Genomic DNA, 27,122 nt, shown 5'->3' with positions numbered 1-27,122 from the left:
TCAGAGTTGGGTCGTGTAGAGACTCTTTTTAAAAGACACCCTCTTGATACAGCGGTATAGACTTAAATTGTTTTGATTATAATGTTACTTAAATATGTATAAAAATAAAATAGGACTAAACTCCTTCTGTTTATAGCCATTATACAACTATAAAACCAAACATCTTTACAAATTAAATACAAACAAAACAGCAAAACCATTACATTCAAATGAACAACATTAATTTAATGTGACCAATGATGTTGTTGTTCTTTTTTATCTAAACTCCTGCACACATCATGAATGTGGTGGGGGCTATGCCATGGCAGGCTCGTTTTAGTTTGCTTGCCTACCCCCGCAAGCCAAGGGCTGACTCAGTTCACCCTTTACTTTTCTCCGTTAGATTTCTGCAGTTCTTTTGCATGTCTATATCCAGTGATCTTTGGTCTGTCTGTATGCCTCATCGATGCTTCATTTTGCAGTAAGTCCATCTTGCTTCTATTACCATTAATAGAAGTGAAAGTGAATAGACAGTGAAAGTAGTATTTTTTGGTGTCTTCGTATTTGTAAACAAATTCAGATGGCAAAATAGTACACTTACTGGATGACCTAGACTATGCTTTTATTAAGTCTTTAAAAATAATCATTCAAATGGAAACATAAAACTTGAAACTCCTCAGAGAGTATTTCCTAAATGAAGAATATACCCAATAAAGAAACTCATCAACTAAATTTCACCAAAATTTGCAGTTGGTGTCTAGTAAACTTTACTATTCAACTTTTTGGATTTCGTGGTCATATAGGCAGTCAGTTGACAATCTGAAGCCTATTCTTTCTTCTTCCTTATTTAATAGAATCCTAATTTTGTTCAGGCTGGCAATGTGCCCAGCTAAAAATTTCAATATCCCAGGCTCCCCTACATTGTTCTGTCTAATGAGTTAGAAGTTGTTCTTGGATGGGACTTCCTGCAAAGCTAGTTTTTCCTAATTAAAATAGATCTGACTCAGCTTTTTCCCTTTGCCATTTTCCCTCTTCTCTTCCTGGAACTTGGATGGGTACTCCAAGATGGGGTTCATCTAACAACACTGCAGAGGAAGAGAGAAACAGCCTGGCCTCTATTCCTTGTTACATGTGGAACTGAGACCCTTATTTGTTTAAATCGCTTGTGCTCCATCAGGCTTCTGTGTCACAGAGCCAATACCATTCTGAGTGCAGTGAATCATGCACACAAGAGCCCAAAGGGAATTATCATTTTTAAAACAAGATGATCTACATATTGGTAAAGTGTATCCACTGGCCAAATCATTTCCACAATATTTCCTAAAATTAAATAGTGGACAAACTCTCCATTGTCTCTCAATCAGCTCTCTACCTTTCATTTTTTTTAGCCTCGACTTAAATGCTGTCAATCAAACGTTTGCTATCATATACTACTATCTGCGGGCAACTCTTACCACTAGCGGTAATTCTGCTGTAAGGTAGGAGGTAGTCGAGTATAATGTAAAAGAGCGTGAATTATGGAAGCACACTGCCTGGGTTTGAATCTGGGCTTTTCACCATCAGCTGTGTAAACTCTATGCTTCATTTTCCTTATTTGCAAAATGAGAATAAGGATGGTACTTACCTCATTAGGCTTAAGGAGGACTCACGTATAAAGCACTTAGCACTGTGCCTGGTCCAAAGTAAGCACTGTTTAAGTGTTCGGTGTAGCATTGTTAGTTAAGAAATGGGAATTTACTCTCAGGAAAGCACAGCATCCCCATCTTGGTGCGGAAACAAGCAAACAATGAAATTGAAATGAATAAAGGTGTGTTTTATTCCTTATACTTAACACGCACATAAAGGCGTGGGGATGCAGTTCTGCTGATACCTCTTCAGTCATTAAATAGCTTGGTCTCTTACGTATTTGCCATAAATCACATCACATCATGAATAGTTTATCTTTAAATTATGACTTACTGAGTTTAGTATGAGACATTCTAGATTCCTCCCACAGTATAAATACTTGGAATAAGAGTAAGTACTGCAAAATGATTTGTTTGAGTGAATAGGGGGACAGTAGTGCAAGAATGTGATTTCTCAATCAATTTCAGTCTGCCCTTTGACATTTTAAAGGTATCCATTTTGCACTTTCATAGAATTCTTTGAAGTTCTTCATATTCTACTTTTGTGAAATTCTTGCTGATTCCAAGCCTGTAAAGCTCCACGGAGATGTGGAAGCTTGAACGTCTCAAACCTTGTCTAAAATTTTGACATTTCTATTTATATTATCTCCAGGCAGGGTAGGCAAGCAGGCAGGCAGACAGGCAGGAATCATAATTTAAAAAAAAAAAATTAAATTAAACCTTATTGGGTAACATTGGTAAATAACATTATATAAATTTCATGTTTATAGCTTTAGAGCATAACATCTGTGTAGTCCATCATATGCTCACCACCCACAGTCTAGTTTCCTTCAGTAGCCATGTGTTTGGACCCCTTCACCCTCTTCGTCCTCCTCCCACCCCTTTCTTCTTTGTTAAACACCATTCTGTTGTCTGTATCTATGAGCCAAAGCAATCCTGAGAAAAAAGAACAAAGCCAGAGAGGTACCACTCCCTGACTTCAAACCATACTACAAAGCTGCAGTAATAAAAACAGTATGGCATTGGCAGGAATCATGATCTTAAGAACTTTCACAGACTGTGTTCTAGAACAGTGATTTTTTAAAATTTTATTAGCATGTATGCAAAGGATCTGAAATACTTCCCATAAATACAGTTTTGTTGATCTCCACTCATAAGTATTCTGATTCAATAGACCTGGATGGGGACTAAGAACCCACATTTTCAACAAGCACCTCAGTTGACTGTAATCCAACCAGTCTGTACACCCTTTGAAAAGCAACACTCTTGGGCTAATGAAAAAATCAATTGGAACTGCAATATAAATTAGTTCATTAAGGTCTGTTAAACGTGAAGCTATAAAATAATTTATGATTTCCATACAGCTTTATCTTGACATTCATAAATTTCCAATGTTCACCTATAACTAAATAATAATCTTTTTGAAAAGGTCAGTCAACAGGTATGATATTTATAAACTTTATTCAGTGTTGCTTGACACTAAAAATTTATTTTAATGTAAGCTACATAATTTCAATTTAAAAGTTCATTATGCTTTGAATTCTAACAAAGAAATGATGGAATGCTGGTCAATAATGTTTTCTTTCTTTAACTTGAGAACACTATAAAATTCGTATTTTTCTATCCAGGTATCAGAATCTGTATATAAAAACTCCACAGAAAGACAGCTCTAACAGACATTTGCTGACTGTCACCATGCAATCATTTGCTACCAAGAGTGCATTGTACTCAAATATAATTGAAATAAAATAGGTACTGTGCTGCTATAAATCTAAATAGCAGGAAAATAGTAGGCTAGACTCCCCCAGCTTGTTGAGGGCACTTTAATGGAAACATAAATACCATAATCATATGCTTTTTGCATGCATTTTACCACTAAAGAGAAAATGCCAATTTTAAAAGAAACGACCTTTGTGAACTTGTTTTTCCCCCATTAAAACTGGAATCCAGCTGTGTCAAAAGTAAATCTGGCAAACACAGAAAACTAATTTTCTTAGATACAGGCAGTTATTAAACATGTGCTCTTTTATAAATGTTGGGTCACATAACAAAGTTGTATTTGCTATTCAAAAAATCAAATACCACTTTATTTACTTGGTATTATTTATCTCTGCCTTTCTTGAAATGTGAAAAAGTAATTCTCAAATGTAGTAAATGGCATTGTCATATGAGTTTTGCAAATTGGTGCCATCGCTAATTAACGTGCTCTGCCCTGGCCCTATCTCAGTGCCCTTAACTATTTATTTCTGCCCTTGGCCAGCTCCATTCACCTCAGCAGATGTTCCAAACTTTCTCGTTCCCGTCAACATGCCTCTCATCTCCACACCTATCCCCCACCGACATCTGCTCCTGGGCTACTTCTCTCTTTCTACCTGTTGAGCATCAGCATTCCTTGTTCCAGGCCAGCTTTGGGAACACCGCCGTTTTCCAGCCCGCCCCCTCCCCTCCGCCACCCCCTGCAAGGGGCCTGCTCCATCAGCCTTCTCCTCTCAGCCCCATTTCAGCCTGTGCCTCTGCTGGCACTTCTGCATAGCTGGTTAACATACTCATGTCTTTATCACATGTTTTTAAAACATCCTTTTTTACCGTCTAGCTAGTTTCTGCCCAATTTTCCTCTTCACTTACAATCCAAACTTCTTAAAAGGTTAATCTAGATTTGTTACAGACTGCTGTATCTTCTTTCCCACATCTCGTTCACTACATGTGACAGACAGAATAATAGACCCCAAAGATGCCCATGCCCTAATCCCTGGAACCTGTGAATATGTTACTTCATATAGCAGAAGAGACATTGCCAATCTGATTCAGTTAAAGATCTTAAAATGGGAAGATTTTTCCTGGAGTATTCAGATGGGCCCAATGCAGTCTTTGTAAGTGAATGACAAACAGGAGAGTCAAAGAGATTTGAAGACGCGAGGCTGCTCACTTTGAGACAAGGAATGCAAGTGCATTCTTTTCTAGAGCCCCCAGAAGGAACACATCCCTGCCAACACCTTGATTTTGGCCCAGTGAAATCTGTTTTAGACTTCTGACCTCCAGAACTATCATATAATAAATTAGTGTTATCTTATGGCAGTAAGTTTATGGGAATTGATTACGGCACCCATAATATGTTAGTTTCCTAATGGCCTCCTACATGCCTTATTCAGTAAGCACTTCTCCTTCCATTCTGGGTCACTCTGTAGCGTTCCTGAAACTGCTGTCTTAGTTTCTGTGTATGATGTGGCTGTCTCTTGCTTCCTCCTTCTGTTCTGATTTTTTCTGAACTATCTCTAGAGATTCTCTTCTACTTGCCCCTGAATTTTGGATTCCCTAGGAAAATAGCAACCATTGCTAATAGCTGTATACCATTGCTATTCCCTAGGGGTTATTTTTGGTTAAAGTTTTAACTACCATGCAGCACCGGGCGATGCATAATCTGCAGTAGCCCAGCCCTCTCTCCTTGAAGGCCCAGATTCCTGGAGCTAAGTACCACCTGGGAATGCATGTTTCTTGTCTTTCAGGCACCTAAACCCAAACTATCCAAAACTAAATTCATCATTTTTCATTACAACCTGCTCTAGTTTCGTGGGCCTAATCTCAGAGAATGCTGTCACTACCCACACATCTGCTCAAGACATAAGCCTTTCTTTTGCATCCAGTCCCCCGCCCCCACATCAGTTACAAGGCCTACCAATTTTACATTCTAGATCACTCCAGATTTTCTCTCCTCCTGCACCACTACACATGGTTACTGGCAGCAGCCTTCTAACTCTCCTCCAGCCTCTAGCTTTGTTCTCCTCAAATCCCTACTTCACAAAATAGCTGAAATTTTCTATCTAAAATAAAAATGACATTCTCTTGTTTAAATTATTCAGTGGTAGTTTATTATCTCCACGATGCAGTCTAAGGCCTCAGCATGATGTCCGTGGGCCTCTAAGACTTCCCTTTTCAGCCTCATCCCTAATTACAAGAGACTGTGTTGTATTGGTTCACATTATACTTTCCTAATAGAGAATCAGTCTTAAAGTATAAATCCAGCTTCATCTAATACATGCGCGAATTAAGCGGCTCTCCGGTGTTATATGTTCTACGAATGTTAAATTTTGGTGAGTAAAAACAAGCAATCACCATCCATAAAGCTAGTCTAATATAGTTAGAGATGCAGCAATTAAATTAAAGGCTGAGGTGACATAAACAACCCAACAAATGAAATCTTGAAAGTAATGAAGCCATAAATAAGGTCATGGCTAATTTTAAAACCTTCTTGTTTAATTCTTTTTGTTGATTAACATTGCCCGAAACCACAATTTGTTTGTAGAAGTAATGTGTAATGGGGTTGTTTGTTTATATATTTATTTTAGCCTTTGAGAAAGTTTAAATATTCTGTAGAAATATGAGGATAAGCAAAAACTCTTTTAGAACTTCATAGTAGTTTTCAAACAAATAGTCTTGCAGCGGAGGGTGTTTTTATTTTACTGTCTTTCCCTCTGCAGGGCACTGAACTTTTGGATCTTTGATGATGAGCTGGCCACACTGTGGTCAAAATCTCCTTGAGCTGCTTGGTATTTCATTTGACTTTAGCCTTCTAACAGAAGCTCCAAGTCTTGCTTTACCTGAAGCTTGGCGTGATAACTTATCTGGCCAAGCCTTCAGTTCTCCTGTTTGTTAGACGGTCCAAACCCATGGATTCAAGTACCAATCTTATTGTGACTTGGAATTAATTGGTAATATCAGTCTGAATAGAGAAAAGAGTGTAAAGTCTGAATTAGAGAGTATGTTCAAAGATACCATAACCTGACTTTAAAGTGCATCCAGCAACTCAGATAAAGGGCTGAGTGTTTCAATTTAGCAAACTTTTCTATTTAAAATATAGATTGTTTTTATTCTAATTTATATATAAACCAAATTTGCTTAAATTTTGTTTCGATGAGACTCCTTTATTGAGTTTAAAATAACTAAGTCACCCATCTAAGAAACATACTACTATAGTTTCATGTTAACTTGACATAATTCTGGAATCGTGAAAATGTATTTTAAAAATAAAAGTATATTGTTGCCTTCTATGAAAAAAGATGTGATTTAGAAAAAAAAGTTTGCCACTCAAGAATTTATTGATTCTCATGACTTGAAAACATTTTCTTTCAAATAACTCTGCCTAACAACCAAGTATCAGATATCTTTTGCCTCTCTGGTCTTGCTTTGGTATTTAGCCAATCATTTAATACCAGGTACAGAGTTTGAAAAGCAATTTGGTGCTTAGTTTTTTGAAGGTCATAATAAACTGGACTTACATCAGTCACTCTGTCAGAGAAGTAGTAAAGAAAAATTTTAACTCCAAGTTTATTTTAAATTCTAATGTCACTTAGAATCCTAAAGAAAGTTAAGAGAGGGGTGAGTAGGATGCAAATGGAATTGGGGTATGCTGGGAGACATAGAGTATCAAGTTGCTCAACTTATGGACTATACAACTCCAAGGATTTCCTTAAAACTACTAGTTATTATCGATTTGGACAATTATGGCGATTTTTCTGGCAGATGGCAGTCAGTATCTAGAGGAATGAGGTGTTTCTCCAAATTTCACAAAGTCATCATGTGGCCTGTGGGGGAAAGGAGGAGAACCTAGAAAAATGACTTATATTCTAAATAATTATAATTCTGATATGGAGGAGTTTTGTTTTTGTATTTGCAAGCTGCAGTAGCATAGCTATACAAAAGCACCTACTTTGTAACTGAAACTAAAGCTGAGGATAAAAACTTATTTCTAATCCTCTTTTTCTTCCTTTTTCTTCTTTCCCCTAGTCTGTGTGTTTAGGCTTTGTAAAATATTCAAAGGCTTAAACTCTTTGAACAGCCCAAAGTTCTTGTCCATGTTTATCTTCCAGGCTCTGTGACTGTCTGTTCATCTCCCCAGCAGTTATTCAGCGGCTACTTTGTGCCAAAAACTGTGGAAGGCATCTGGGATATAGAAATGAGCAAGACCTGATTCACCTCCCATGTTCCTCTCCTTTGGTGCCACATGACAGACCACACACAATATGTTGTACACAGAACGATAGGAATTAAATAGGATGCTAAGGCGATTGACTTAGGTTAGGGAAGAAGGGGATTCTAAAAGGTGGTGTGCTTGAGCTGCATCCTAAATAGGTCAGAACTATATTTGTGTGTGTGTGTGTGTTGACTTTTGACTGACAGTGCAGTCTAATTAAGATGCTGGATTTATGTACTCCTGGTAAATATTAAACATGGTCAACACTTTCCTATGTAAATTCCTTAATATTTTCTGCCCCTAAAGGCTACTGGCAGAACTGGCGTGGCTTTTCTCTGAGTGGTCTGATTTTTTGAAAAGTTTTATGAGATTTTAGCAAGTAAGGCTTTCTTTGCCTTGAGGGCTCCTGGTGTTTTGAACCTCAAATCGATGGGGCATTGAGGCCTACAGAATAGTGACGTGGAGCCAAGACAGGAGGAGATGATGCAGACCCTATTAGGTCGTAAATAGGTGGTTTCTTCATGGGGAGTATGGGATTCGGGTGCCTGGGCAATAGCTGTGATTGTTGATATTGACTTTATGGATCAGTTCCAAAATAAATCTATGAGAATATTAATGTCTCTAAGATAGTATCACTTTAAGCATCTGAGGAATTTTAAATTCTTGTTTTGGCCATTCATGACTGTGAATGACACATAATTTGCAATAGTATTAGGGCCTGCGGGCTTTGCTGGAGCATCGGGGGAGATGGCAACTACATTAGTTACTGGTAGTATCTGTTGAGCATGTACTGGACACAAACTACTTCACTAAGCCAGTTCAGAAACATTGGTTGATCTCATGAAGTCGTGATTTAACCAACATCTTCCTTCTAATATTCTAAGGAATTTCACTTGCATCTGGGAGAGTCCCATTAACCTTCTTTGTAATGAATGAATCCAAAATATACTACCTTTCTTTTAGAAGATCAGGACATCTGAATTGTCTTGGTTTTTCTATAATATTTCCAGCTTCTATACTAGATCAAGGCAAACTATATGTAGGTGAAGTGAGACCCTTGCTGACTGGGGTTTATGATGTCCAACAATCCTGACCCACTTATAACTGAAACAGTGTGTCGATTGACTTTCCAAAGGGCAGGCGGTGCTCTCATTGTTTACTATTATTGCATGAAAGCATCACTTTTACATCTGAATACTAATAGAATTATTTCAAGCCATACAGACTGAATCTGTCAAAATCCTAACAAGAATATGTCAGCAGATATGGAAAACAAAACAATGGCCTACGAACCAGAAATGTTCAATATAACTCCCAATTTTTGAGAAAGGCGATATCCAGGATTGCAATAATTATAGAACCATTACTCTAATTTCTTGAGTTGATGCAACAAAGGCTTCTACTTTATATGGAGCAAGAAATGCTGGTTGTTTGAGACAGACTCAAAAAAGGAAGAAGCACTTGAGATCTAATTATGAGCATTTGCTGGGTACTGGAGTGCCACAAGGAATTTCCAAAGAAGGTTAGTCTATGTTTTATAGACTACAGTAAAGCCTTTTGACGGCTTGGATCATGGAAAGCTCTGGGCTGCTCTGAAAGAAATGAATGTGCCTCAGCACTGGACTGTCCTGATGTGTGACCTGTACTGTGGACAGCAAGTCACTGTCAGGACAGAATATGGAGAAGCAGAATGGCTTCCTTTAGGCAAAAGTGTCAGATGAGGGTGCATTTTATTTCCCTATTCGATTAATCTGTATGCAGAACATATTATACAAAAAACTGGGCTAGACTCAGAGAAAGGAGGAGTGAGAATTATTAGAAGAAATATCAATAACTTAAGATACGCAGATGACACCATATTACTGCTGGAAAGGAGCAATGATTTGAAACAACCTCTGACAAAAGTGAAAGAAGAAAGTGCCAAGGCAGGAGTGCATTTGAGCATCAAGAGGACACAAATTGTGACTACAGAAGAAATATACAACTTTAACATAAATGATGACACATTGAGATTGTTAAAGATTTTGCTTACCTTGGTTCAGTCATCAATTCAAATGGAGACTGCAGCCAAGAAATCAAGAGAAGGCTGAGACTCGGAAGGACAACAATGGAAGAATTAGGACAAATCACGAAGGGTAAAGATGTGTCATTAGAGACCAAGGCTAAGGTCATTCACATCCTCGTATTCCCAGTTACTATGTACAGATATGAAAGTTGGATGGTAAAGAAGGCTGATAGGAAAAAAAGTGATTCATCAGAAATATGATATTGGAGGAGAGCTTTACAGACACCCTGGGCCACTAGAAAGACCAACAAGTGGGTCCTAGAGCAAAGTAATCCTGAAACATCTCTGGAGGCAAAAGTAACAAAACTAAAGCTGCCCTATTTCTGGTGCATTGTGAGAAAGCGAGTTCTTTGGAAAGGACAGTAATGCTGGGAAAATAGGCAGCAGAAAAAGAGGAAGACCAATACGAGATGGATTGACTTCATTAAAGAAGTCACAGGCAGGAGTCAACAGGGGCTGAGCAGAGCTCTTGAGGACAGGGTACTGTGGACATCACTCATTCATAGGGTCACCAGGATGCAGTGGCACATAACACACCCAGAGTCTTGAAAGTGTTTAAAAGTCAAATGACTATGCCAGTGCCACACACATGTATGTGTACAGGGGTTGGATGACATTGTGTTCTGAGAGAGATGAGAAACCATGGTAAAAGTAACGTTTTCTGCAGCACTGGTGTAAGCTCCACTGTTGAAGGAGAACTCAAGACTGGGACAGGAGAAAGCCCTGCCATCTCCCCATCACTGCAGGGACAGGCATGTAGAGCCAGATGTTACCCTTTCTTATGGACTGATGTCTTTCTTGAGTGCTTGCTGGACTCTGGCACGTGCTTGCACATGGCTGCTAGGCTGAGTTTTCCCATGTGGGCTTCCAGCTTGAAACCCTTCATTGCAACAGTGGGAAGAAGGGCAGCCGAGAACATGGTTAGTCAGGGAGAGGAAGATGGGCCAGGCGACAAGTTGGTTGGCATTCTAAGCAAATTCTGGGCCATTGCGGAGCCTCAGCTCTTATGAGGGAGTGAGTCACAAGTGCTTCTAGGTGGAATGTCATGCTCCCTGGAGTGCTCCCCTTTGAAGAGCCCAGCTACCTCTCCAGAGCCTGGCTCAGTGTCTGCAGCAGCTGGAGGGGTGGGAAGGTGCAGGCAACTCCACCAGCAGTGACTAAAGTTAGTCGATATGAGGAAATACAAATAATTTCAAATCTGAACTTCTCCCCCTCTTCCCTGCACTCCCTAACTACGTTCCTTCCTTTATTTTTCTTAGTAGTGCTTATGATATTCTGATGTGACATATTTATACTTTAAATTTTTGGTTAGTCATTTCATCTTCAATAACTAGAATGAAATTTCACTTTAAAGTAGGACATTTTGTCTATTTTATTCATAGCTATATTCCAGAGCCTGACACATGAGCATTCAAATATGTTAAATATATGAATGAATGAGTAAACCAGTCTTCATCAGCACAGCAAAGGCAGTTTATGGGGTGTAGTATATGATAAGGAAAACTGGAAGCTGTATGTCAGTAGAGGGGGCTCACTTTAGAAAAAATGCGGAATTTCAACAAAATATAGTTAAACATTTTAATTGTTAAAATTCCTTTTGCTTTATGTTAAGTCCATAGTTCTTATGGGTTTCCTAGAGCTTATGTAATTTGAGGGGGGTAGGAGTAGGGAGGATGTCGTAGGAGACTATACAATATTATATGCTAAGATAGGACATGCTATAGGTATGGTTAAGATTACAGGCTCTGGAGCCAGCCTGAACTCATAGCACAGATCTGTCAGTTAACCTACTGTGCTCTGCTTTTTGCATCTGTAAATATGGATAATAACATTTTGTGGGATTTTTTTGAGGATTAAATGAATGACTACACATAAGTCATTGTTTCTATTTAATAATTTTTTAATTGTTCAATTACAGTTGGCATACAATATATTAGTTTCAGGTGTACAGCATAGTGATTAGACATTTACATAATTTACAAAGTGATCACCCCAATAAACCTAGTACCCATCTGACACCTTAGGTAGTTATATTATTGACTATATTTCCTATGATGTACTTTACATCTCCATGACTACTTTGTATCTGCAAATTTATACTTTTTCATCTTTTTCCATTTTCACTCATCCCCCTAACCCCCACTCATCTTGTAACCGTCAAAATATTCTCTGTATCTATGAGTTTGTTTCTGTTTTATTTGTTTGTTTGCTTTTGTTTCTGTTTTATTTGTTAGATTCCACATATAAGTTCCATGTATGATATTTGTTTTTCTCTGACTTTCTTAGCATAATTCTCTCTAGGTCTATTCATGTCGTTGCAGACAGCAAGATTTCATTCTTTTTTATGGCTGAATAATATTCCATTGTATATATGCACCATCTCTTCTTTATCCATTCATCCATTAATGGGCACTTAATTTGCTTCCATAACTTGGCTATTGTAAATAATGCTAGAGTGAACATGTAGATGCACATGTTTTTTCAAATTAGTGTTTTGGGTTTCTTCAGATAAATACCCAGAAGAGGGATTACTAGGTCCTTCTTGGTCTCTTGTTATAGGCTTTGTTTACAAGTCTATTTTGTCTGGTATAAGCATTGTTACCCCAGATTTTTTATTTTTTATTTCCATTTTCATAAAATATATTTTTCCATCCATTTACTTTCAGTATGTCTTTCAATCTGAAGTGAGTCTCTTGTAGGCAGCATATGTAAGAGTTTTGTTTTCTTATCCATTCAGCCACCTCATGTCTTTCGATTGGAGCATTTAATCCATTTACATTTAAGTAATTGTTGATAAATATGCCATTTTATTATTCATATTTTTATCTTTTTTTTTCTTTTTCTTCATCTTAAAGAAGTTCCCTTTAATATTTCTTGTAGTACTGGTTCGATGGTGATGAACTCCTTTAGCTTTTTCTTGCTTGGGAAGCTCTTTTTCCTTTGATTCTAGATGATAGCTTGGCTGGATAGAGTAATCTTGGTTGTAGGTCCTTGCTTTTCATCGCTTTGAATTTTTTGTGCCAGTACCTTCTGGTCTGCAAAGTTTCTGTTGCAAAATTAGCTGACAGTCCTATGGAAGCTCCCTAGTAGGTAAGTAACTGCTTTTCTTGCTGCTTTTAAGGTTCTCTTTTTGTCTTTTACCTGTGGCATTTTAATGATGATATGTCTTGGTATGGGCCTCTTTGGGTTCATCTTATTTGAGACTCTCTGCATTTCCTGGATTCTCTGTCCCCTTCACCACGTTAGAGAAGTTTCTGTCGTTATTTCTTCAAATAGGTTTTCAATTCCTTTCAATTCCTCTTTCTCTTCTCCGTCTGGTACTCCCATGATGTGAACGTTGGTATGCTTAATGTTGTCCCAGAGGGCTCATAACTATCCTTATTTTTTGGATTCTTTTTGCTGTTCTAATTGGGTATTTTCTGTTACCTTATCTTCCAAAGTGCTGGTTTAATCCTCTGCTTCATCTAATATACTGTTGATTTTCTCTAGTATATTCTTCATTTCAGTTGTTGCATTCTTCATTTATGACAGGTTCTTTTTATGTTTTCTATCTCCATATTTTTGTTTCCTATCTCTTTGTTGAAGTTCTCACTGACATTATTGAACATCCTTATAACCAGTATTTTGAACTTTGCATCTGGTAGATTGCTAGTCTCCATTTTGTTTTTGTTCTTTTTCTGGAGCTTTATTCTTTTCTTTCAGTTGGGACATGTTTCTTTGTCTCCCCATTTTCTCTGCCTCTCTGTGTCTGTTTGTATGTATTAGGTAGAGTTGCTACATCTCCCAGTCTTAGTAGAATGGCCTTCTGTAGTAAGTGCCCTGTGATGTTCAGGGGTGCAGTCTTCCTGGTCACCTGAGCTGAGTGCTCCAGTTATGTCCCTTATGCTTCTCTGGTGTGTGCCCTCCTGTTGTAGTTGAATCTTGATCATGGTTGGCATGTCAGTGGGAGAGATTGCCCCTCAGGCTGATATCATTTTGAGTACCGGCCATGACTGTAGTGGAGGAGCTGACCCTACAGAACAGGGTTCACTTTAGTGGGGCTCTGGTACCTGCTGAGTCTGCTCTTTAGGTGTGTCGTTTGTGGAGATTGTTGAGTGGTGCTCTAGTATAGTCTGAAGGTGGCTGCCAGGTGTGTTGGTTTTGGAGTGTCTTAGGTGGGGCTCTGATGTAGGCCATGGTCAGCCACTTTCTGTGCCCTGCCTGTAGCAACTTGGTTTGACCTATAAAGTGATATGTAGATGGTTACCACTTGTGCTGGACTTGGAGAAGCCTGGGAGAAGCTAAGCTGCAAACGGAGGCTGGCTGCTGCTAGTGCCAGACCTGGGGCTGCTTATGAAGAGGTTTGGGGGCACACAGAGGCCAGATGATGCTTCTTTGGGGTTTGTGATCCTTTGGGAGATTTTAGGAAAGTCTGCAGCCTTTGTACAGAAAAGCCACTGGAAGTGACCTGGCTTGGCCTATAAGTTGGTTGGGGCGGGGGTCTCAGGGAGTTACCAGGATGGGGCAATCAGTATTAGTCAAGTTGATGGAGACTTAAATATGGCACCCAATGGAGTCTGAATGCTGGGAGAGGGAAGAGCTCAACAAAGGAACAATGACTTCTCCCAGCACTTCTGTCTGGGAGAAAGCTGTCCTCCTTCAGCCATTGCCCTGTACCCAGGCAATTCAGTTTCTTCCTATATATCTCTGGCACATTTCAAGCTGCTGTTTCAGCACTGGAGCTCAGGGCAGGTGAGTCTGTCATCGAGTAAATTCATTCATAGACCCTTTAAGAGGAATGCCTGGGACTCCAGCAGCCCTCCATTTCACTCAGCAACAATCTCTGCTGGTTTTCACAGCCAGAAGTTATGGGAACTTCTCTTCCTGGCATTGGAACCCTGGGCTGGGGAGCCTGGTGTGGGGCTGGGGCCCCTTGCTCCACAGATGAGACCTCTGCAGCTGAGATATCCTTCCATATTTTTAACCGCCTCACATGGGTGTGGACCAGTGTATTTTGCATCTCCACCCCTCCTACCAGTGTCATCATGGCTTCTTCTGTATGTCCTTAGTTATAGGACTTCTGTTCAGCTAGACTTCAGGTGATTCTCGATGGTTTTCTGTAGTTTTAGTTGTAATTTTGATGTGGTTGCGGGAGAAGGCAAGCAAAGCATTACCTACTCCCCCATCTTGACTCACATAAGTCGCTTTGAATACAGCCTGGAACATGGGAAGAGTTCAGGAGGTATTATTTCTTATTGTTACTATTATTATTATTATTACTTGCTATTATTGTTGTTGTTATTATTACTATTTTATTCCAGCACCACCACGACTACCATCATCATCTATATTCTTGAGTTTCAGGACATTTAGAAGCTAAAGTTTGCTGCAAAATTGTTTTTGCAAGAGTATGATATATGGTGATTCTGCATTTTTTTAGCATCTTGTGTATGTAAACCTATTTTAGGTTTCTTAACTTTTTATTTTGATGCTATAATCAATGTGTGCGGCTTTTTACTTGATATACTAGTGCGAAAATGTGCATTGCTGTGGACATTGGATTTACTTCTGTACTTAGGAAACAATATAGTCTGCAGTGATTTGGTGTAGTGCTTACTTGAATAGCCACAGATTCTTTTCCAAAACAGGGGACTAAGGTGAATGAGGGTTGTGATAAGAGAGGACATGAATGAAGATAGCGCAGGCCTGGGGCTGGAGTCAAATATCCCACAGCTAGTGATGCAGCCTGCGGATGTTCTCACCTTTGGAGACACCATTTACTGCTTCCCTCCGGGAAGCATGGGGTGGAATAATAAGGCCGTTTTAAAAAGCTCTGCTATATTGAAATAAAAATTACCATGTAATTGTATAATATTACTATTATAAATGCATTACCGTATTCATTATATGGTAATTAATTAAAATAAGGTCCAATGTTAATAAATATGTAGTATAAAGTGTTGTTGGTGTTTTATTTATGGTAAACAAGAAATATCTTGAGTGATTTTTTTTTTTAAATTCTCAGCTTGGAAATGACAAATCAAATATTGAAAGAGGTTAGAATTTTCTTTTTTACGATATGTTTTTTTCTTACCTGGGATCAACTATATACCTCACAAAATGAAGTCTCATTATACCCAAGGATAGCTAAATGCCCGTCAAGGAATAAATGAATGCGTTCGAGTTGTTTTAATTAGCTAGGTGTGATTTAAAGGTTGCTGAAATCAAAAAGGCTTATTCATTTTTCATCAATAATCACTTACCTTAATATTTCATTAGAACCCGCTGATTTGCAGACCTCCTTCTGGGCTTTGATTCATTATGACTGCAGACATAATTTAACTTTCTCTCTTTTTCTCATTCTGTATTATACTCTTTCATCTCTGAGACACTGTTAAGATGTTTCCAACATTCACAGGGTTGCTAATTGATCTAACTTTTTTTTAACTGTACTTAAAGCTAAGAGTTCTAGGCTGTGGAAAGCTCTGTGTGAGTGTGTGTGTGCGTATGTGTGTTTAGGCAGTTTTCTTTCATCGTTTGAACAGCTCGTAATAACATGCACATTTTCTGTTTCATATGTTCTGAGTAAGGACTGATTTATCATATGCAAAACTCAGGAAGTAAATAGTTTGGACACATTCTTAGACTATGCCATCAATTTGAAAGAACAAAGCATCTTGTGTGTGGCATACTCAGCAGATGAGATCACTAACTGTGCATGTACCTTATTTTCAAAACATTTCTCTGGTTGCTTTTAATGCAGACTAGCACTTGGCCTCAGATGTGCAGTATACCTGTACGTCTTCAGGTAATGGCACTGTCCCAGGCTTCTGTGCTGCCATCTAGGGAGTGCTGCTCTGTCACAGTGAAGCTGAGAGCTGGGCCCTCACATTAACAAGATGCATGTGCAGAAAAGAGCCATTCTTAAATCGTCCATTCACTGTATATGAGTGATCACAGCCATTGACGGCCCGGACAGGGTGGGGAATCTGATTGGAACCTCTTCAAAACCAAAATTTTGAGTACCTCTCCGTAAACACATAGATAAGTTCTAGATTTTTTAGAAGTAACTAATCTAGAACATGGAAACATACCCAGTACAGACCTAGATTCTGACAGCTATTCTTGGGAATTAAAAAATAAATAGATGAATAGATATTTTCATTTTTCTAGATTAATTATGAAATATCTGTTTTCTACAACTGTGTTGAACAGTTTGCATAAAGTACATATTATTAACTTTCACTAGTTGTACCAGGGATGATACTGAGTAAGAATTGCTAAATGTTAAGAAATAAAAGTTTATGCACTTAAAAATTTGGAAAAAATGTATATGTGCAGAATTATAAATATTTTTGTTGGACTGGAACCTTTGTTACTTTTTAAATATTTCCCAGAAAACTTAATGCTGACTTTCCTCATGTCCTAGATTTCTCTCCCAGAGACATATCTAAAAAATTAATGAACCACCAATAGATATATAAATATCTACTTCTGGAAAATTAAAAGTACTTATGTGTAAGGAAATATTAGCCACCATTAAAAATGATAAGTCCCTGTTCACCTAGAGCTACTCTTTACATTTCACTTAGCTTTGGAATGTGTGTTGATAACTTCCCATAAAATATATACTTTATTGTTACCTATTAGATTTACCATGACTGGCTTTCTGTGTGTGTCAATAATTCTGTTCTTTGCTTATACGCTGCAGGATTCTAGGTTGAAGTTTTAAGATAGAGTATGTAATATCTCTTTACTGGACTTTTACTTTATCTTTGTCTTCTTTTCAATAGCCTTCGTTCTACATGTAAGAACAGGTGCAACTGGGTGATATAGTCGACCCTTGTAGCTCTACGTTCACATCTTGGCTCTGCCACTTCCTTGGATGTTTGGCAAATTATTTGACCTCTGTGAGCCTCATTAAATTCATCATATTTTTAATTTTTTGCCCCTTTGTTAGTCCATATGTCAGCTGTGTCCTGATTTTTACATGTAGAAAATATGTTATAAACCATGCTTCATTATCTGTGTTAGAAACTAGTGGGACTAAAAGAGAAATACAGATCCAATCTCTGATAGTAATGTTCTTCCAGTCTTTTGGGAGAATAACAGACGGACTTAAATAACACAACCAGTTTTATTGACCATGCTATTTATTTTAATAGCTAGACCAGAATGGTTTGATTGACTTTTTAAAAATCTGGTATGTTTTTTACCATATGGACAAGGCCATATTTAGAGTGCCAAGCTAATAAGCCTTCTTTCCTCTGCCAGTGAACCATGACAGTTGTTAGCAAAATGTTTTATTTCAAATTGATCCATTTTCCGAGCTCTTGGTGATATAAACACCCATTTTAAGAGATAAAGTGCAGATTATCCTTCATCAGTTGTTGGAAATTTGTTGCACCAAAGGACTGTAGGCAACCAGTACGTGAAATGATCTAGAAAGGAATGTACACAGTGTGGTTGGGGGTGCCTAAAGGTGTTATGAAACTACCCTAAATCAGTTGATTATGACTCTTTTAAAGAAAACAGCACAGGTTGCTTTCTTTAAATGATGTTGTAACACTTGAAGAATTTAAAACATGGAAGTTTAGTAGTACTAAACTTGTTCCAGTAACATATTTTTTTAAATAATTAAGGTTTAAAGTAGGATGACCGTGTTTTTTTTTTTCACTTTTAAAAGGCTCAGTAGACAAATCATTCTGAATCAGATTACCACTAATTCCTGTGTATAGCAATCAAATAATATAACAGTGTTAACGTTGTTTTCTAATCTAATCAGTTCTTAAGTATTCATTGCATCTCTAGCCTCTTTGGTACAATCAAAATATTTGTACCTTTCATTTCTCTCCTCCTCATGTTTGTGTTTCCTTTTACATCCTTTCGCATGTACTCAGCATCTAAAGTAGCTCCTAACAGGTCGTTTTTCCTCTAATTCCATCATCACTATCTGTTCTCAATCTATTCTGTTGAGTTATTTTTCTCCTGGTTGCGGATCACAGTTTCCTTCTTCTTATGTCTGATAATTTTTATTGTATGTTTTAAGAGTGGTGGATATTTCCTGGTGGAGCATTAAATTACTGGCTGATTGTTTCTTTTTAGGTTGCTTTGTAATCTCTTTTAGGCCAGGTCCAGAGTAGCCTTCAAGTAGCCTTGGCTAAGGCCTAGATGTGGCCTTCTTCACTGAACACCCAGTGTGTTCAGCCAGCATATATATATTCCATGAGGCCTCTTCCTCCAGTTGGAGAGAATGTGCCCAATTCCTGACACTGTAAGAGTGTCTGAAATTGTTCATTTGATTGGTGCCTGGAAGTTATTTTTCCACAGAAGTTCTTCCCGTCTGGGATGGTGGGGTTCTACCGTACTAACACCCAGTTCAGTGTTAAAGACTGAAGAGGACCCATGAAGCTTTCTGAATTTTTCTCTGTGTAGATCCCTCCCCTCAGGTAATCTGTCCCTCAAATCCTGATCACCTTAGCCTCCCTAAATCCAGAATTCTGTCTCTTCACCTGAGGGTGACAACAGTGCTGTTTGGTTTCTCCCTCTTTGAACTGCTGTCTGGGAATTACCCCCAGAGAGAAAGCGTTGGTGATGGTAGGGCTCACTTCATTTGTATTCTTTTCTCGGAGATTACAGTCCCAGTCTTTCTCATTCTCAATTTCTGAAAATACTTGTTTCCTGTATTTTTTGAGTTTTCTAGTTGCTTAGAGTAAGAAGATAATTCTAAGCCACCTTATTCTTGTCATTGCTAGAAGTGGGAATCTTTTAAAATTATTTCAATAATTGTTCTATCAAGGGCTTCTTCCATTTATTCATCTTATTCTTACTCCAGAACCACTCACAATTGGCTTTATAGCTCCTCTCTATTGAAAAAGACTCTTTTGAAGGGACCAAATTGCCAAATCTGGAGATTTGTACCTCCTTAAATATTTAGTCTTGAGGACCACTCCCCCACACCGTCTTGAGAAGCTGTCCACATTTGATTTACAGCACACTCTTCTTCCTTGGTCTCTTATGCTCTGGTCTGTTTTTTTAATTTTTTTTGCCGACCTCCATTTTTTCAGGAGCTTCTTTTGTCCTCTGTGTATTGCATGCAGTTCTCAAGCACCTACTCTCTTGTCTACTTTTCTCCCTTACTTGCCTTCAGCTGTCACTTACATGTAGCCGAGTCCCCAAGTCTTTCTAAGTAGAGCTGATCTATTTCTGAGCATCAGACTTACTTTCCAGATCTCTCTCTCAGTATACTGACAGTATCACAAACTCAACAGACACAAATCTGGTTTTATCTTTATTACCAAAACTATGGCCACCACAGTGTCCCCTCTCTGTTTTTTTCTCTACAATCTTCCTTATCTCCTGTGCTCTTCTTTCATCCCCATACCTAGTGATGAAGTTTTCTTGGTTCTGTTTCTAGACTATTTATCTAATCGATTCTTCCCCACCTATTTCATTTTTCTGATTTAAGGATGCATTATCCCTTGCCCAGTATAATAAGGGAGCAGCACTTATATTTCTACACCTCCCAACCATCTGTGATCCACCTTACACAGTCCTGTCAGCATTACCTTCCTAAAGTCCAGTTTGGGTGGCATCACTCTTGCTTAAAAATCCTGACTGCAGAATCAAGTCCAAACTTTTTAGTGTGGCATTCTCCTCCTAGCGAACCACTACAGTCTTAATCCTCTGTATTTGTCCTTATCAAAACTCTAGTCACTCTAAGTCTTTTCCATCCCAGAATATGTCAAGAATTTTTCAACCCCAGTCCCCATTACATATGCTTTTTATTTTTTAATCAGTCCTGATTTTTCATCAGTCTGAAACTTATGCATACAGCCCTCTTTATCACTGTTATTTAAATCTCGATTCTTCAAATGCCATCTCCTCTGCAAATTGAGTATATCTAGTTGGAATGACTCTCTCCTCTTCCATAGATTCAAAGCAGTTTGCGTGCCCGGTAAAGATTTCCTCAAGTGTCTGCACAAGATTGTTATGCGCTGTCTGCATCCGCTTCACTTTTTTGCATGATTGGCTTTTTCCCACACTTTCCTCCAGACGTCTTGTTTAGTGATGGCGGATAATCATTAGGCCCTCCCTGAGAGCTCACACTCCTTGCAGTAGGACTTACACTCCTGCTGGAAAGCAGTCCCATTCATGGGGACATTGTGATCACTCTGTACATGGGTGACTTCTCCTATAGGAGATAAGGACTTATCTTTAAGGAAATAAGGATAAAGCTGTGCCTTATTCACCCTTATACCCTCTAAATGCTTTTGTATATTTTTGAGAATTTAAAAGGTGGGTATGTAAGATGAATGAATGAAAAAAAATTTTAACCTAAAGTTGTTTAATGACTTGATTTATTTATTTAGGCAGATTCCATTATGTATGATGTGACTTCAGTATGTAAAAATGAGTCAATTTATAAAAATTAGGTATATATAACTTCAGTAACGTATCAATGACCATGGAACAGAATATATCACTTCACAAATCTGTTCTTTTTGCTAGGACTTTTCCCACCATAATAACTATAATTCAGAAGTGATAAAGTTGCATTTTTTTTCTTGATAAATTTCTTAAGCCAGTGATTATGATATATCCTCCTTTTGATAATGTTGGATTCAAGATCAGGCATCAGAAGGAAACAAAGAGTTAGGTTATTTTGAGACTCTTCACCATCTCCAGTCTTGCCTATGTTTTCTTCCTGTGCAGATACTCAGACACTACTGGGCACTATGTTTAACTAGACACAACATTTTGCTGATTTCCTTTAAATGTTTCCTGAGTAAGAAACATATTACCCCTTAATCAGCTTCTTTTGAGATGTCTGTTTACACTAAACAAAATCCTATTCCAATTAGTTTCCAATTCTAAGCAAAAGCCCGGGTAATTAAACATTGTCTGACGGAGCATCCTGTTAGTGTGCCGCAGTATTGAAGTTGAGGTGCAGTAGAAACACTATGAAGCTTATTAGCACATTCATCAGTTTAATTGATCAACCACATAAATACTGACATAAACATTTTATATGGACATAAAGAATTTTTTTTCTCTCTCACAGAAACATTATATGAATTTGGGGACTTAACACCTTTATACCCTCATCTATAACATGAATTAACTACATACAAATAAATAATAATAAGCACTATCTTATAGGGTTGTATGGGATAAATGAAAAATTATAGATGAAACATTTGGCACAGTGCCTGTTTGCACTATTATAAATATATTTAATTGTGGTGAGGGTCAAATCTCATGACAAAAATATATTATGACCTTGAAAATTCAGTGAGTAGCACAGTTACTTGAAGAAGCATTCAGTTCTAGCAGATTATTGGACCACTTCTTGAACTTTTGGACCACTTCTTGAACTTAATTTTAAATACAATTTAATCTATGTAAGCGCTGGCCAAACTGTGGAGTACACAAAGTGAAATAACCCCTGAATGTGACATATTGGGCACCATACTTAATATATTGTTGCATATGCATAACAATTTGTATCTACCTACTGTTCTCCAGATATTGTGGTAAATGTGGGCAACAGCTGGATGAGAGCATTTCAAACTCGGACTGTCAGTAGATGAACCACTGTAACATTAATTGGCAATAGAATTTATTTCATAATGTGGGTGATCTGTTGCAGTGGTAAATAGGTTATTTTTAGATTCCTGTATAAAATTGTTTCTCACAAATTTTAAATATTTAATGTTGTTAATAACATAAATGTAACAAAGAAACTAACAAGATAAAAGTGCAAATACATTTCCTAGTTTTTAAATTGTGGCTACAAACTGAGAATTAGTTCTGTAAATTATTTTTAGTGTACACACGTTTTAACAAGGTCCTTAAAGTGGTAATTATTTCTCGGTTTCCACTGTTGAGGGGTAGTGATGGTTTGACAGCTGTAATGTTGCTTTTGTTGGTGGTGAAATATTGTTTTCATTAAATTTTATGTTAAAAAACTTATTTAGAATCATAGATTTCTTCCATTGTAGAGCTGGAAGGAACCTGAACTAACAGACCTTATTTGACAGAAGTTGGAACAGAGGGGTAGGAGTGCACATGAAGGTGATTTCTGCTATGTTATCTTTCTTTTTAAGGAAATCTTGGTACCTGGTGTCAGGAAACCTCTGGGCCAGTGGGGCCACTGGCTTCAAATAGACTGGCTGCCTTGTGTGAGTCACCTGATTATCAGCAGCCTTTGCACAAATTTATAAAATGGGAATAATCACATCTGATTTCCAATTACAGAAGGAAGTTAGTACTGATCAAATGTGTGTGTGTGTGTGTGTGTGTGAGTGAAAGCATATTTAAAAATATAAAGCTCTACCTGTGTGTTACATCATACCATTATAATTACCCGCCTTTTGACCTCTTCCGTGACCTCTAGGATTATCAAATAAGCAGGGTATTCAAAGAGAAGATGTATGTGATAACTTTGAAAAGCAGAGTACACTTTTCCATGCCAACGGGTTATTGGAATTCTTCTGGATTCAGATATTGGTTGTAAGCTGTACCCACGTAAGCGTTTTAGTGGACTTCAAATGAGAAGGGATTTTCTTAAAAGAACTCAATATGCACAATATAGGTAGTTATAACCAGATCTAGTTCACAGTTAAATTAAGCAGACACAGCTATTTGTGAGGTAACAGTGCAACTGTGATTACCTTCCTTGCTCGTTTAGAACGTGCTGAGGGTGCTCTGGCCTGGGACTTCTATGTTTGTTTCCTCTGAGTTCCATGTTATCCTTATTACTCCCATTGGCCCAGCTGGTTGTGGCACCCTCAGCTGTTTCTGATGCCATTTTTCTGTTTGTTACAGATTCTTGTGAAGCATCTCCATGTCCCTTCATTGCAATGATGACTGAGACATATTGACTCTGCTCTGCGTTAAGTGCTCACTTTCCTGCTTCCTTCGACTGTCATCTACTTCAGTGCTGCTTTATGCTTTTCTGTTTTGTTCTTTTGTTTCTTCTGTTGTTGAACCAGCCTCGCCTTTTCACTTCTGTGTGCTGTGGGCACTCTGCTCTACTTCTACTGAGGCCTGCGGGCCGAATGTGCTCTGGCCAGGGCCACCCACTGCCCTGTCTTGGGCCACTTCTCCCCACCCCTGCACTCTCTTTATCCAGCAGTACCAGCCCCTCATTGCTCCTCACCCAGGCCAAGAGGAGCGTTTCCATGCTAGGGCCTCTGCACTTGTCATTTCCTCTGCTGGATGCCCTGCCCTGGATCTTGACATGATGGCTTCTTCCCATCATCCAGGCTCTGCTCCCAGTTCACTCTGCAGAGCAGTCTTTCCTGATGCCCAGTCTAAAGCAGCAGGCCACCCCTCCTCCCAACCTTCTCTAATCTGTCCCTTTCTTTAATCCTTTGCATACGTGTATCCCTATATCAGAGTGTCCTGTTCATTCATGAGTTTTATTATTTCTAATTCTACCCTCTTGAATATTACTCTACAGGAGCAGAGATTCCATCTGTCCTGTCTATGTGTGTGTCTGTAAACTCCTAACAGTGGCTGGCAAGCAGTAGGTTCTAGCTGGTATTTGTTTAATGTATGCGCATATGCATGTGGCTGGATGTGTGTTTGTGTGTGCACGTGTATGTTTATGTGTATGTATGTTTGTATGTATATATTTTCATGTATGTATTTGTATGAATGTGTGTTTGTATGGATGTGTGTATGCATATTTGGATGTGTGTATATGTGGTTATATGTGTGTGTGCATGTATGTGGATGTGTGTTTGTGTGTGTACATACATGTCTAGGGTGTGGGCTCCGCCTCTCTCCCTTTCCTTGTTGGGTAAGCACTCTCAGGCAGTCCTCTCTCTGTGTCGTATGTTGTGGTTCATCACTTTATAATTTTGAACTCTGCCTGATGGGGGGAACTGTTTACCTGCCCTTAGAAAATCCCGTGGCGTAGCTGACTCCTGCATGTGCCAGCAAGAAGGCAGCCCCACCAAGAGCAAAATGGGCCCTCTATGCTGCTCTCCATATCTTGTTTTTAAAGTACCTCCTTTTCACCAAGTCAAAAATCCTACCTTGCCTCAAGGGAGCTATATATAAAAGGCTATTAATCAAAGATTTTGCTTTTAACTCTTCATTTATGCCTTCTAGAAAATTCTTCTTCAATCATGTTGTTACCATTTAGTGGCGATTTAAACTCTGGCATCGCCCCAGTGGCATGGGGGCGGATAATAGCGCAGAAGTGCAATTTGCATTTTTCCTCAGTTCTTTCCTGCCAATAAAGCAAAGAATTACAGGTCAGTGAGATTTAGAAGACGTAAGATTTATTAAAAGTATATTTTAGAAGGAGATGGGCCACGCTAAGAAAGGCTGCAGCCCTCTGGAATTTGTGAGGTGAAAAGATAAAAGATAGAATACTCCAAGGGAGGAGCGGGTTCTCAGCGAAGAGGGCTGTAACGACGCAGAAGTGGGAAGGTCTGCTTATGTTTGGGTCATGATGGGTGGTTACAAAGGCATTCCTAGGTGATTGGCACACGAGGTCATTTTGACTGACACTTGGCTGCTATATAATTCCCTGCCTAGTGTGCATGTGCTCACCCAGAATTCTACCACCAATCGGGTGTTCTTTGGGCAGTCTCTGGGCTGGGCCTCCACTCCTTTGTTCCCCTGTCGCTCATGTCTGACTGGCCACCTAACAATATTTAATGGAGAGCATCTAGAAACTATTATTATTGAATTAAAATACATTAATAGTGTGTTTTCTTTCACTAAACCTTAAAATTATCTTAATATTAAAGTAATACTTTAAAAATAAAACTTAGAAAATACAGGAAAAGACCAGCAACCCCCAAACAATAATTGTTAACATTTTAGAGTATATTCTTAGGTACACACATACAGAGATTGATGTTTGCGTAGTATACTTATTTAAAACTAAAAACAGAATCATACTGTACATAACCCTTTCATAACCTGAATTTTTACTTAATTTCACAAACATCTTTCCATGACAGTAAGTATTCTCTTACTAAAGTATTTTTTAAATGGCTATGATTACTTCATTTTATAGATTTATCTTGGTTGAATTGCTTAACCTAAGCCTAATCCTCAATTTTCTCGTCTATAAAAGGGAATAGTAATCTTGCCTTAAGTGGTCTCAGGGAATTAAAAGAGATGACACACATAAAGCACCAAGAACAGTGCCTGTCGCATAGTAAGTGCTCAGTGATTATTTCCTGCTGTTTCTATGCGTCGATTTCTTACAATCTTTTAATAACTTGATCTAGCTTATGAATAACTAGCCTATATTTATAGCCTATAAATAACTTGAAATACACTATGATCTAGCCTACTACTATTTCTTGTAAATCCAAATATGTAATTATATTTCATTAGTAAAATATTTTTAAATTCTAAAAATAAATATTTTCTTTATTTTCAAATAATATTATTGCCTAGGAAGACTGGGTGCTGTAGGCATAAAAAAAATAAATAAAATAAAATAATATTGTCAAAGGATGGCAGAGCACTTCTAGTTAAGGCTAATCCCACCTTAAAAACACTTAGTTTTTATAAAAGTGATTGCCTCGGGGGTTTCCATCTGAGTGTCGAACTTCACCCCACTTCCCTCAGCCTCTCTCATCCTTGGCCTCTGACACCTCTTCCACCTGACCTGCTACAGGTTATTCTCCATCTTTGCTGCTGTTCCCCAACAGGCTGTTTCAGAAAGCATCCCGGATGTACCCCCTCTCCTCCCACACTGTGACAGACACACTCTTCTCCTCGATTTCATTTCTTATCCCCCTCAGGGCTCATTGGGCTGCCAGCCTCAGGGTGCTATTAGACTAAAAAAAAAATGTCTATTATTATTGAGTAATTCACCAATAATCTTTAAGAGTGCACATAATCTTATATGAAAAGTTGTTCAGTTTAATTTAAACTTTCATATTTTGAATCTTTTCTCATTAGGTTAAGCATGTAAGTAAACAAATTTAGAAATGTTGTACTGTTTCTGTTATTTTGGATTATTTTAAACAATACTCATCTCTATTTCTAATAAAGCTCTATTCCTCTTTTAAAATATGTCAAAGTTAAATTTCTATCTGAAGTTATGTATATTAAAAACATATTTATAATTGTGTAATGCACTTATTGAGAGTTGGAAAGAAAATGCTGTTTAGGCTTTAATTAAGTTGACAGAGTTTCTTAACTTTTTTTTTCCATTTCACAAGTTACGCAAAATCTTTCTTAAAGAGAGTGGGGTAGGGTAGAGAATATATTTCTTCAAAGTAGAGTTGGCTTCACAGCGAACATCTCTTGACTCCTGTTTCTCAGAGAAGATTTAAAATGTTTTGTGCTGCATAGATTTTTAAAAAGCATTTCCTCTGATTTTGAAAATAATTTCTTATGTTTTCCTTTAAAATGCCTTATCATCTTTTTCTCACATTTCTCTTTCTTAGTCTAAACCAATTGTTGGCTGCCAGCTTCTTTGTCCTAGGCCCCTATGTGTGGGAAATATTTGGGACCGAAGGAG

General features: G+C 38.1%; 1 protein-coding gene across 1 annotated transcript in view; it reads left to right on the top strand.

The window, feature by feature from the left end:
* PARD3 (par-3 family cell polarity regulator) overlaps nt 1-27,122 on the top strand; it is a gene marked incomplete at its 5' end in the record, with an annotated part of 511,767 nt that overhangs the window by 372,832 nt on the left and 111,813 nt on the right. The gene's annotated exons all lie outside the window — the stretch shown is intronic.

Source organism: Pteropus alecto, unplaced genomic scaffold (genome assembly GCF_000325575.1).
Source record: "Pteropus alecto unplaced genomic scaffold, ASM32557v1 scaffold204, whole genome shotgun sequence".
In the NCBI taxonomy this organism is placed as follows: domain Eukaryota; kingdom Metazoa; phylum Chordata; class Mammalia; order Chiroptera; family Pteropodidae; genus Pteropus; species Pteropus alecto.
This window is presented reverse-complemented; position numbering and strand designations above follow the sequence as displayed.